General features: G+C 45.3%; 1 protein-coding gene across 3 annotated transcripts in view; it reads right to left on the reverse strand.

Moving 5' to 3' along the window:
- LOC119174215 (uncharacterized) overlaps positions 1–13,134 on the reverse strand; it is a 197,505-nt gene that overhangs the window by 61,354 nt on the left and 123,017 nt on the right. The window contains exon 1 of one of the 3 annotated variants that reach the window (XM_075889688.1): positions 6,857–7,158. The exons of the other annotated variants lie outside the window; for them this stretch is intronic. The gene's annotated coding sequence lies outside the window, so the exon portion shown is untranslated. Of the gene's footprint in view, positions 1–6,856; positions 7,159–13,134 lie in introns of those variants that run through there. 3 annotated transcript variants of the gene reach the window in all.

The raw sequence follows: 13,134 nt of genomic DNA on the forward strand, positions 1-13,134 counted from the left end.
CAGTTGTAAACCAAGCCAGCAACTTTTCTATTTCACCAGCGTATCAATATATATATATATATATATATATATATATATATATATATATATATATATATATATATATATATATATATATATATATATATATATGAATGTTGAGGACGGGCAAAACGAAAGCTTTTTATTTTTCCTACGTTTCAGCCGGGGACCGGCCTTCATCAGGGAAATTTTTGTATTGTGTTTTCCCTGATGAAGGCCGGTCCCCGGCTGAAACGTAGGAAAAATAAAAAGTTTTCGTTTTGCCCGTCCTCCACATTTTGGTATTTTTCCACTAGATGCAAGGACACCTTCTCTTTCATATATATATATATATATATATATATATATATATATATATATATATATATATATATATATATATAACTTTCCCATACCGTCGTCCCTGTAGTTTTCACAAGAAGTATATGTTTTCTATAGAAACTTCGGAGGAGCCAGTGAATAAGTTGTGCGGTCCAGTTTTCTTATGCACGCTACGAAAGTTGCGACGCTATACAGAGCCGAAGTGACCACGCACGACGTTTATCTCTTTTTTTTCAACCACTGGGATGTTCGAGCAAATTTTTCACTCACGCAGTGACTGCAAGACTTTCTCGAGACGGACTCATACGGGCGCATGTGGCTAGTAAAAAGCGTCCCGCGGACGATTCTCGGCATTCCACAAGCATCCCGTACTTTATGTATCAGTCGAGGGAAATGCAGTGTGTCGGAGTGTGCTTAGCAGGACGTACACGCGTGAAAAATTCCTGGAATGTCCCCCGCGCTCCTGCGCGTCCGAATTCTCACTGCGGGAATGGCCCGGCGCCCCGCGGCGTCGTTGGGCTCTGTGGTCGCGTGCGGATCAACGACGCCATTAAGGCTAACCTTGTTTCCAGAGCAGGGACCTTGACGCAAGGACGGTCGCAGAAGAATTCCGCCAGCGTTGCCGCTGCTTTAGTTTTCTTTCATTTATTTTCTTCTCTTTCACAGCCGGCGGAATCTCAAAAGTGGCAAAAAAAATGCAGTGTCGAGCACAAACGCGATAGAAATACACAGACGACTTCCATGCACGGAGCGCACCCTCATGATACAAAACGTGTGTGTACATAACACAGCTGTGCCATCGCGTCAAGTGTTAACGTAGTTTTGCCGGGAACCTCTCTCTGACGTCATGGTGTTTTGCTGGTAGCACCTCAGCAGTAATGGCATACGGGACTGTTCAGTTGAAAGCGTTCACTTTTTCATCCTTCCTATCGACTTGTGATATGTCCAAGCCTTCGAAATAAGAAAACGCAACTTCTTTGTCTGGACGGTGGAGGTCATATATGGCTCTACTTGGTGTCGTTTATGCGGTGCCCGTGACCAATATGGTTGCATTCCACGCCATATATGTGCCTGCACTGCCATATATGACCCTATCCGCATCCATATCAAGTCATATATGCGGGCTCATGTTATATGGCCGCATATGTCATTAACCTAAGGGAACACCCCCAAACACATGGTATAATAACTGATGCGAAAAACAGCCCTCCAAGGCTCACCACTTCTGATGGACGAGTCCTATTTATCTCTCAAGATAATTAAGATAAGATTATGCGTCTGCTCCACGAAAAACTGGCAGCTGAAGAGCATGGTTTTCTGGAAAGAGGAACGCACGCTCAAATAGAGAATAAGACAAAAATCGTAAGTGTTCTTTTACTTTCATGAAATGAAGAATAATTCAGGACGAGGTTCGAAAAAAATACTGAACAATTTCATTCGATGGGCTTCTGCTTACAATATGTAATGCGGATCAAACAATTATAATAATTCGTATAACTATGAAAGACTTCGTAGTTTTTTTTTTCGAGGGCCACTTTTGATGAGGTGTTGTGGGTGCCGGACATGTCGTTTCATCCCCACTCATTTCATGCTTTTTTGGCCCCGAGTTCTATTTCCCTAATCTTAACCAGACACATGCTGAATTGCCACTCATCAGCCATGAATGTCTAGTTATACGATACTCAAACTACGTAGCTTTTTTATATTGTCACAGCTGACATGTTTCTTCGACTAAGAGATTAGGCAAATACAGTCACGACAAGCAGGTAGTTCATGGTAGAAGAACATCAAAAACTTTATTTTGGGGAAGTTGTAGAAAAGGAGCATGTTGGTGGGAGCCCAGGTCCCACTGACTCGCCCCGCTCGCATAACGTGACTAAGAAGCGCTAATTGCACCTCTGGGTGAAAGCTGGCAAGTTGTGCCTCCTACTGCCCCGAACCAACTACAATGGCGTTGCCTAAAAAAAGATTTCAAATTATCTGGCTTTTGGTCACACTCCGAAGAGAAGACATGGATGCAAGACGTGATGAAATGTCGAACATAGACTGTCGTGCACAGCCAGGCTGACATATTTTGGTGGGCGTGTAAAGCTGTGAGCATTCACCTAAGTGACCATTCTGTCGACTGGTATATAAGTAGCACTCGATGTCATGCAAGCGATCATAGATTATTGATATCCGTTCGGTTCTGACTTGCTGTGGAGAGGTTGAGGTTCATACATCTCGGCGATTATACTAAATAAAAAACACTGTAAACCAAACGAAATAAATTAAACTAGCTGTCGATGGAAAGTTCGCTTGTAGGATATCCCTTAACAATAGAAAGTTTCCGCGCACACACTTTTGATAACGCAGGTAGAACGGTATCAACGAACCACTGACTAAGCGCGAGCATCAGGACAAGAAACTCGCTGTCATACCATGACTCCGGGTCTACCCTCCACGATTCGTCTTGAGCGCTGTGATCGATGTTCTCTCCTTACAACCGTATATTTTAGCGCCATGATGTGTTCCTAATTATGAACGAACCTGCGCAGATGCCTACCATTCTGTTCAGTCACGCAGCGGAACGTTAGTGCACTGAACCCTGTCCGCAACGCATGCAGTATGCATTCGCGAAAGAAAAAACGCGAGCGACACACTGTCAGAAATCGAACCCGTGGCCTCGCGCTACATAGAAGCAGCCCCAAATTAAAGCAGTGTCGCAACTTTCCCGCCGCTTCGAGGAACCCCACGCGACCGTCTGAAATTGCACATACCAGAACCCAGAGTACTGCGGCATGTGTACTCAGTGACGAGGGCGGAAATGAAAAGGGCACGGTCTGTTTACCGAGGGCTATTGTCTCGAATACAGCGATGCACGGAGCGAAAATGCGGGGAGATAGGGGCCTCTTGAGTTATTCACAATGAATGCCGGCTGAAAGCAAAATAAGATTTATCTGATATTTCCGTTGTCGAAGTTCAGTGTCGGCGAGTGTCTAAGAGAGTGCGGAAAGTCAGGGACGAGTTTGTTGTCTTGGTGCACGTGCCATATACTCGGACACTCATCGACATTTAATAATGAAACTTGGGGTTTTACGTCCAAACACTAGCATATGATTATGGAATACGCCGTAGTGTATGGCTCCGAAAATTTTGGCAATGTGGTGTTGCTTCACGTGCCAAGTCGGGCATTTCACGACCAAGTCAGGCATTTACTTAGCCTTTAGTCGTGTCCCCCAAGGCAATCTTGTTCAATTTTGCCTTGAATAAAGCAAACCAAACCAAACCAAACCAAACCACTGTCATCGCGCAGTACACCGGCCCCTACCATATATATAGTTTCCACCGATATGTGACCGCCGCGGCCACGGGATCGAACCTGCGACCTTATGTTCAGCAGCCGAGCACCTTAACAAATTATCAGCTTTGGCCGATTAATTGACGTTTTCTTATAGTAGGGATTACAAAGGAAACAATGCTTCATTAACCCCGCACTACCCAGTTCGCCCACAATTCTTGGAGCCCGACGGAGAGCTTGTCTGAAGCCCAGAGGGAATGCAGTCAAATTACGAGCAAGCAATCGATTGTTTTAAATTGCAATCCGAAACATAATACAAACAGAAATAAAACCACACGAAACTGCGCCATGGCTATCAGCGACCTTTGTCGTTCGTTAATACAACTTCTGAAGATTACCTTCATATAAATTCATTCGTTCATAAACAATACGTGTTCTCTATCTTTTTTTGTTTTTCCTTTTTTTTCGGAACGCTGCGATATTGAGGCGCGGGCGGATGTGGCAGCGCTGGTAGCGACATCACGTGTCTATTCTTTTAACTACAATTCGTTGAATTGTTTACTGGCTCCAGTGTATATATCGTCTTCGCCGAAAGTAAGAAGAGGTCTTTCAGTAGCTTGAGACGCTTACAGTATCGCCTAAGCACTGAATATTATCCGAGCCATTTCCACAACTGAGTGCAGTGTTTAAGCTTAACAACACATATTCGCGACAGCAGCGCTACACGGCTGCGGTGTACATATTAAAATATAACACGTTAACATATTAAAAAGTTATAATTGCATGCTTACAGTAATACGGCGTGAGTGCATCCACGTATGCAATTTTACGCCGACACAGTGGCAATTGCAGGACGCGTCCTTGCAGTGCCGGCAAGAGTGTCGCAGTTCGGCTGCCTTTATCTGTAGGCGGTGACGGAAGGCCACATTCCGATCGAATGCGGTCACATTCCGGTCACTCAATTTTCGCGCAGCAGCACTGGACCAGTTAATATGCCGGAGTGCATCTGGTATAAGCAGTTACACACTGCAGTAATGCCGTGCACACGCGATTCTCGCTGTCATCTCTGTGTGTTATTCATTTACTGGTTTTTCATTACTTGACACTAGTTATACTTGTGGTACAGGCTGGGGTACTTTCATTGTTTGTTTTTTGTCCCACTATACATGAATGCATGTCATCTCCGTGTAACGACTGTAGCGGCTTTGTTATGAAATATTTAAAATTACTAAAAATGTCAAGGGCTTATTACTTCAACGAATGACTGGTTGCACAAACTGCGCTTTAATCAGTTTCGTCAAATATTTCCGGCAGGGCGCAACCAGATAATTTGTGTAGATTGCACCGAATAAATAGCAATACCTGCGCGGAGTTCATTTGGGTCCCGAGGTCATATAAGTTTAGTACGACTTGAGTAGTGAACAGATTGTATGATTGTCTATAGACTTCCGCTAGTCTGCCTGGCATTACGATTTGGCTCATTTCACCGCATGACATTGCAGACCCTACAGACAAAGGTCGCTGATCAGCATATGTCCCATCTTTTTCAAAGTTTGTCGATGGATTTCAAAGTTAGTTGCTTCGCAATGCCCCCCACCTACTCCCACGTCTTTGTTAACTGGAACCAAAGCGCAGCTAGCCGCTGCGTTTTGTGACGGCTGTGAGGAACCGCGCGGGCTTCGAAGAGGTCACTTGAACCGTCAAGGGCACGGACAATCCTAGTGAGCCCCGTTCAGTATGTGCTACTGACCACTGACACGACCGCCCCTGACGCTCACATATGCATGTAAGCCACTGGTTAATCACGAGTTTTCGATTGGGATCATGGACCCCGATAAGAGCAAGTCGCCCGACAAAGACCTGGTAGCACGGCTTGGTAACGTACGCGTGATCTGCATAGCGTGAGAGGTCATGCCCAGAGGGCGCGAAGATTCCGAGATGCAGGGTCTTTCCAAGCTAATCGGGTCTGGCATCGTTTGTTCAACGACTGCTACGTGCGTCAACTCAGCAGAGGCGTATGTATATATTCACAGCTTGCAACGACTGATAAGAAAGGCAGGCACCTTAAGCGATAGATATCTCGGCATCTCCAGTAATAAATCCCTAATGAGGAAGAAGGAAAAATATGCACATAAAAAGGAAAAAAAGGAAGTTGCTGATTCGTTGGTGCAGCGTCTCTGAAATGGTTCAGTGTGACAGCAGAGGCATTATATATTGTGGGGAAAAAAAAACCTCCACAACAACAGCAACATTGCGATGAACAGAACGTGGCCCTACCACTTCAGTATTAGCTATATGTGTAGCGTCTGAACGATGCGCCCGACCACCAGGCACAGCTTCCTGATTGTCTGCTAGCGAACAAACTTCCTCAACTTCGTGACTGCTGCGAGCTTACCATATGTTTACGTTGTTTGTGGTAAGAGGTCCACTGTTTCTTTTGGAAGTTAGAAGAGTTGTTTTATTGGGTTGTGTTGTGGTCATATGAAGGACAGAAAGATTACTCAGTGCTAAGACTGGTTGGCTTTTTTTAACAGGGAGCAATGAAGAGGATGTAAAACTTGGCTAAAACAAAGACTGCAGTGTTGTTGCGCCGACGTGCAATAGTAGTTATGTGTTGTGTTGGTGTTCTGTGTTGTACCAATACAGTTCTGTGTTGTGACAATAATTCAAATGGACTTCAAAAATCTAAGCGGGTCTTTCGATACCTTTACTCGAAAAAATAATGGTGCAGATTGAAGAAACATATCAGCTCCAGAGATGCCGCAGGCAGGAACGTTTTAGCGCCTACGAAAATTCCGGCCGTGCTTTAACGCCTTTGACTATTGTACATAGCAACCGAAATGTAAGCGTCAGCGTACTTATTCATCATTTGCTTTTTTCCTTTAATCCTCTTTCTATCGTATCTTTCCCTTCGCTCTTTGTTTTTTTACTCCAGCGTAGGGTAGCCAACGGCACTTGTTTTTGGTTAACCTCCCTTTTGCCTTCTATTTTCGTCCTTCCTTCCAGTCATGCTTTTGAAAGCACACATGGCTATACGGCGAAAGTTTCAATAACAATTGAGAGAGGAAGGCAGAACTTTAGTATAAGGCTCTCTGATTATGACTCAGTGATGGGACAAAATTTGAACGCTTTCATTATCTCTTAAGAGCGAACCCAGGCCATGTTTTATCTTTCCGCGGAAGTGTACAGAATTTTCCTTGCGTGTTCAACTTCGAGCGTAGCAACAGCACTTACTAATTACGAGGTCCCTGCAGCAACGAGGTCGTGCACAGGTCACATCCGTCACAGCATTCTCTCTCGTCGGCGCCAAGTGCCGCACCCTTCGAAGTCGTTGCTCAACGCGCAATCGCCTCACGGGGTCCACGCTGCGTTGGACAAGTGCCGCGACCCTTCAGTCTTCAGCACGCGTCACAGCGACTTCCAGGGGGAAGACGAAGGAGAGTATAAACCCAGTCGGGGCAACGCTGTAAGCCGTCGATGCCCAGCGGCTATACGCAGACCTGACACACAAGCGTCCAGCTTCCGGCTTCACTCGCTGTACGAAGGCGCGAACGTCAAATGCCACAGGACAGGGGCACGCGCTATCTCTCGTCATCGTGGGACCAATTCAAGCTGTTGCCGCGACGTAGACGGCACGCAATCATGACCGTCTATCGGCATTTAGTGCTCCCCCTTCCCTTCGATAAGGGACTGACGGGGGAGACGACGTGGAGAGAGCGGCGTGTACGGACGTCAATGACCAGATACCACGGATGCGATACGGGCTGTTGTGATCACGGATGTCTTATTGAAAACAATGTCGTCTTTTTCTTGGCCACTTTCACCCACTTGCTGTAACGATCCGAAGAAAGAAAACAAGGCGGGAAGGGGAGGGGTGTGTATAAAGAGAGCAGCAGGCAAATTGATTTGATTGATATGTGGAGTTTAACGACCCGAAACCACCATACGATTATGAGAGACGCTGTAGTGGAGGGCTTCGAAAATTTAGGGCACCTGGGTTTCTTTAACGTGCACCCAAATCTGAGCACACGAGCTTATACAGGATTTTCTCCGTCGAAAATGCAGCCGTCGCAGCCTAAATTCGATCCCGCGACCTGCGGGTTAGCAGCCGAGTACCTTAGCCACTATACCACCGCGGCGGGACTGAAGCAGGCAAAGGCAGGAAGGTTAACGAGACTCTCGTCCGATTAGCTACCCTGCGTTGGCGAAATTCATCACACGCAGTGCGCACTTGGGGGAGCAGATCAAAAAGTTGTGGAAATGCTGGGTGGTACGGTTTGATTGATGCGTGCTGTTAACGTTCATTAACACAAACGGTTGTTACGAAAAAAGAAAGACGGTCGGTGTCGATTTAGAGCCTTGTAGATTTAGTAATATGAGAGGGGTGTGTCGAGAACGATTTCGCGTATATTCGTACTCAACAATGGGAGAACAGCGAGCTGTGCCGATTAGCGACAGCAAGTCCTGAGGCACACGACTCAACGCATGTGTGTTTCGAAAGAGAGTGTAACGATTCATAGTACTTGGTACTCTACTATGGCAGGGCAGAAAGCAGTCCCCACCAATGGTATGGAAAGTCACGGCCGGGCTGTAGAGGAGCAACAGACGAGTGCGGGCGTGCCGCTCCTCTATAGGCTAGCCGTGGGAGAGTGTATATAAAATCTGCAATAATTTCTGACCTAATTCAATGTATCTGAGCCTTTCTTGCCGGAGCACTTCACATAGCCCAGTGGCATAACCAAGGTAAGCAAGTACATCCTGCTCGAAGAAACGAAAAGTTTGCGCTAACATTTGGAATTTTGGAATTTTTTTGGGAATTTTTTTTTATTTGGGCATAACCCATACAGGGTTTGCCCGCGAGGTAAGGCAAAAGGAGGACTTAAACCCACTGACTAGGCCGTTGATAGGGTTATCCGGCGTACTTATTTAGACTCTAAAGGAACATTAACCCTCTGTTTAAATCTTCAACAAGGGGGGGAACCGTATTCCGAAAAGGCATTAAACATGCCACATTATCTTTATTTAGCCTAGTACAATTCTGCATTTACGGTAAAATAACAAGGGCTGACATAGGTTTAATACTACTGACGCTGCTCGCCTAACAATCCCTTCCGAACGTTACCCCAAACTGCGGCCGAAAGGCGTACTATCCGCGCAACAAAGGTTTTTTTCGTTCACTCATTTAACCTAACTATTGCAACGATTTGATTTTGTCCTTTAAGCTGATGGCACTAACATTCAAGAGAGAAAAGGCAAAGAACTTGGCGACAGGATGTTTATGCATTAGACGTAAGAGTGGAAATTTTCATTCCCATTCTCCCACTCTCGCATTCGTTTTCATTTTCTTTTTCTCCCTGCCAATAATTCGCGTAGCCCAAGATTGCCAGAAAGCGTAGTGAAAGAGAACGAAGACGCCTTCGCAGAGAGTTAAAAGCCACTGCGATAGTGTGGCGCGAACACATTCAAAGGGCGTTCGCCGCTATTGTCGCCGAACTTATCGCTATCCGTGAGACGGCAATAATGTATACATAGACGAGCTTAAGAGTCTACAAGCATTGTGATTAAGTTGTTTAGTGGACACGAAAAAAAAATACAAGTAAACTGAAAGTACTGACGTCGGCACTTTGGTAGCTTTCCTATCGCTGCCGCTTTCTACACAGAACACATACGCATACGAGCGAAAAGCCTTGAAAAAGAACGGACTCTCGTCCAATCCACCTTGTACTTTACGGATATGTTTGGGTGCCGCCGTGCTGGTCTTTGTGTCTTGCGTCTTCAACAACTGCATGAACAGTATTACGCTAAACGCACATACTCAGGAAAATGGTTGGGCTGGTGCATAGGATGTTTCAGGGCCTCATTCATTCACGTCTCGATGTACAAGAACAAAAAAAAAATCGGCGTAACAGTCCAAGATGGCGGCATCCAGACGTCACGCAAAATAGTATATTGGCTCAGTGACGTTGAGAATGACGCATATGCATGTCCGGAATCACTTTAATTGCTGAACAAGTACACGCAGCATGCTCTTTCTTTGCTTTAAGGAGTATAGCTTGTCAAATAGCTATTTCCGAAACTAATTTTAAGAACACTGTTGCTGAATCAGTGTTATAAAGCTTATAGTGCATAACAGAACAAAACGTTGTGCTCATGTTTAGATGCCGCAAATTCGACATACTGTCTTAGATGATTTAACGAGTTACAATGCGAAGCTGTCTTGCTCGGAACAATCAATTCGGTCGAAATTTTAGTGATGTCATTCAACAGTAAACAGAAAAGGAATAACGCGGAGGGAATTTGAGCGCCAACAGGATGGCTCTGCTCCACAAGGGTGTTACGATTAGTACACTCTAGTTACGATATTTACCCCTTCCTGAACGCCAAAGTGGCGTCGCGCAGCGTGATCTGTTTAATAGTTCGGATTCATGGTTTTTCTGATGCTAAATTTCTACATCATTTCACTCGGACTTATCGGGAATTCGTGCGCTTGACATTCGGACGACACAACGCGTCCTTCGAGAAGCATTATTGCAAGCATGCTGCAGTAGCAGCAGATACGTTTCGTGCAGCTTGTTGGTGCCTTATGATTGATACTCTAAGATACTGACCAGCAGATACTCTCCTACGGTCACAGTCCGACTCTTTGAGTTAGTGACCATAGGCGGGTATATATATATATATATATATATATATATATATATATATATATATATATATATATATATATATATATATATATATATATATATATATATATATATATATATATATATATATACTAGCGAGTATCATACTGTGGTATACCAAAGCAATCGCTGTAAGAGGATGTCATCGTTTTTGTTTAAACATCGCTTGCGTTTACGCTGCGCATAGCAGACAAGCTTCTCTTTACTGCGTAACAGAACTCGGAGTGACAGTAAGCTAAAAGCGTGCAGAAAAGATTGTATCACACAGTTATCGTAATAAACCGAGCGCTCCAGCAACAAGTGTACAGATATTTGCGTTCACTGAATTCGACCAGGCTGCGGCGCCCGTTGCAGCGCAAGTGACCCATTGCTGCGAACATAGCTTGAGTTCAGATCTCGAAACGGGACGGTCGTTCATCAAGGACTTTCTGTGGGAAACGTTTCTCAAGTGAGGCCCAACACGAAGCTCTCTGACGCATTAAAAACTACTGCGTAACAAAACGGCTACGACGTCTGTACGGCCGACAGAACCGAGGCCAGTGTTCTCAACACTATGCGAAAACGCTCTTGCACTTATTCAGCAAGTCCGCCAGGCTTCATGTTGGCGTCGCTTTCTGGAACTCTTTTGGCTTTCGGTGAAACTTTCATTGATATGTCGGATTTAACGTTATGGGCAGTAACAGCGCACAAACTCACGGGCCGAAGAGGAGACACAAACAAGCGCTGTTTGTCCCGTGAGTTTGTGCGCTGTTACTGCCCATAATGTATCACCAACTAGCCCAGCTATCAGTCCTGCTTGGGTTTAACGTCCGAAAACCACCATATGATTATGAGAGAAGCCGTAGTGAAGGGTTCCGGAAATTTCGACTACCTGTTCTTTAACGTGCACCCCACGGGCGTACAGCATTTTCGCCTCCATGAAAAATGTAGCCGCCGCAACCGGGATTCGATCCCGCGACCTGCGGGTCAGCAGCCGAGTACCTTAGCCACTATAGACTACCACAGCGGGGCTTCGGCGAAATTTCAGTATGTGGCCACTGCTTTCGATGCACGGTAACCACTAGCTCCGCGTAATTTAAAAACAGCTACCCTTCATTTCGCGCAGTTGGCTTCGAGTTTTATCCGACTTTAGTCGTGGTGTGTCATGTTTCGATGAATTTGTCAGATCCTTGAGCAAATTGTCACTTAAGAAGCTGACCGATCATTCCATAATACGCATGAGTCTGCGATTGGCTGTGCCCACCGCGTTGAAGTATCGAGAAGCTGGGCTTCATGGCTCAAGGGCAATCTGAGAACATATGAATTTAACGGCGGATATTACGTTTGTCAGAGGGAACGTGCGGGATACAACAGAGAACGAAATTCGGGCCTTCTCCGTGCGATTAACCGACGGAGGCTTTGTTGGCAGAAAGTATACTGTGGGGAAATGTAATGAAATGTGAACATTTACCAGTTCTGTATGGGTATGCCACGAAAACACTTAATATAGTTAGTACATGTGGCGTGAGAAACAGCGATCGCCGACGTCTTCAGTCTTGCGAGCCAGCTGCAGGCGATCGAGAGAACCCGCTGCCATCACTACCAAAGGAATGCGGAACTTCACAAACCATTCACTGCACGTCTCTACGATAAGCCGTAAATGAGAATATTTCACCCCCAACGTCAAATGTAAACAAACAAACAAACAAGCAAGCAAAGAAACAAAAAGCAAGCGGGATAAACTTTTCATTCAATGTCTTCATCGTGATGATGTCATTCCGGCTGAAAGCTTTGCTCTCGCGGTTGGCGATAACGAGGAATGATGCATGGTACGTGAATCCCCCAAAGCGAGATGATACGCGGAGCCCTTAACGATGGCGCCGGCGCTGCTGTTGGCATTTATGCAGATTTCGAATGAGCCAGATCGAGAGACAACGACCGTTGATCAAACCGACTTCTCCGCCCTAACAGTGTGGGGACTGAGATTTTCGCGGCGTGATCCATCACTTTATGCCGAATGAGGACGCCAATGGGAAACGCATTCTAATGGGGCCGCATGTACAGCGAGAATCATTTGACGAAGCTCGGCCTGCCGAGTTGGAAAAAATTACACTCGCAAGCTAGCTTATAAATACCTGCTATATAAGTGAAGCTAGGCAGGGGTGTCAATTGGTCAACAACAACAACAACAAAAAAAGGCAAACAGACTCACGTACATAGTTTACCATCCTCAAATACGTTGAAAGGGAGTACTGGGAAATGTTTTTCTTTTTTTGTGGTGATTCATCTAAATGTGTCAGAGACCCCCGTGAAAAGAAGGAAGAAATTATTACGCTATGAATCCATCTACAGTCGAGAGCGCGATGCCGAACAATGCCCTGAGCACACAGCTTCATCGCGAAGGAGAGTGCAGAGTGTTCGAACAAAACGGCGAGGACATTTGCATTGTAAAATATATTTTTGATGCGTTCGTGAGACCGCGGCTGTAGCAGAGTCAAGTTCCTTTGTACTACATGCACCGATTTCATAGCATATAAAATGAGAAAGCGAGAGCGGGGGGGGGGGGGGGCAATCCTTCTTTCCTGGTACTTTTGAATAATGAAAGACATCACAGCTTATTACTAATTTATTTATTTATTTACATACCCTAAGAACCCGGGAGGGCATGACATAGGGGGGGGGGGGATTGGGAAGATTTTCAACATGTGTAAGATACATAAAATGTTCAGAAGCATCAATATATAAAGCTTAATTGGAAAAAATGGAAAAAAAAAGAGTACACACAACAGTGGTGATAAGGCATCAGACGCTCTACTCCCTTGAAGCATTCCTCCACTTAAAGAGATT

This window comes from Rhipicephalus microplus, chromosome 3 (assembly GCF_043290135.1).
Source record: "Rhipicephalus microplus isolate Deutch F79 chromosome 3, USDA_Rmic, whole genome shotgun sequence".
Taxonomy (NCBI): domain Eukaryota; kingdom Metazoa; phylum Arthropoda; class Arachnida; order Ixodida; family Ixodidae; genus Rhipicephalus; species Rhipicephalus microplus.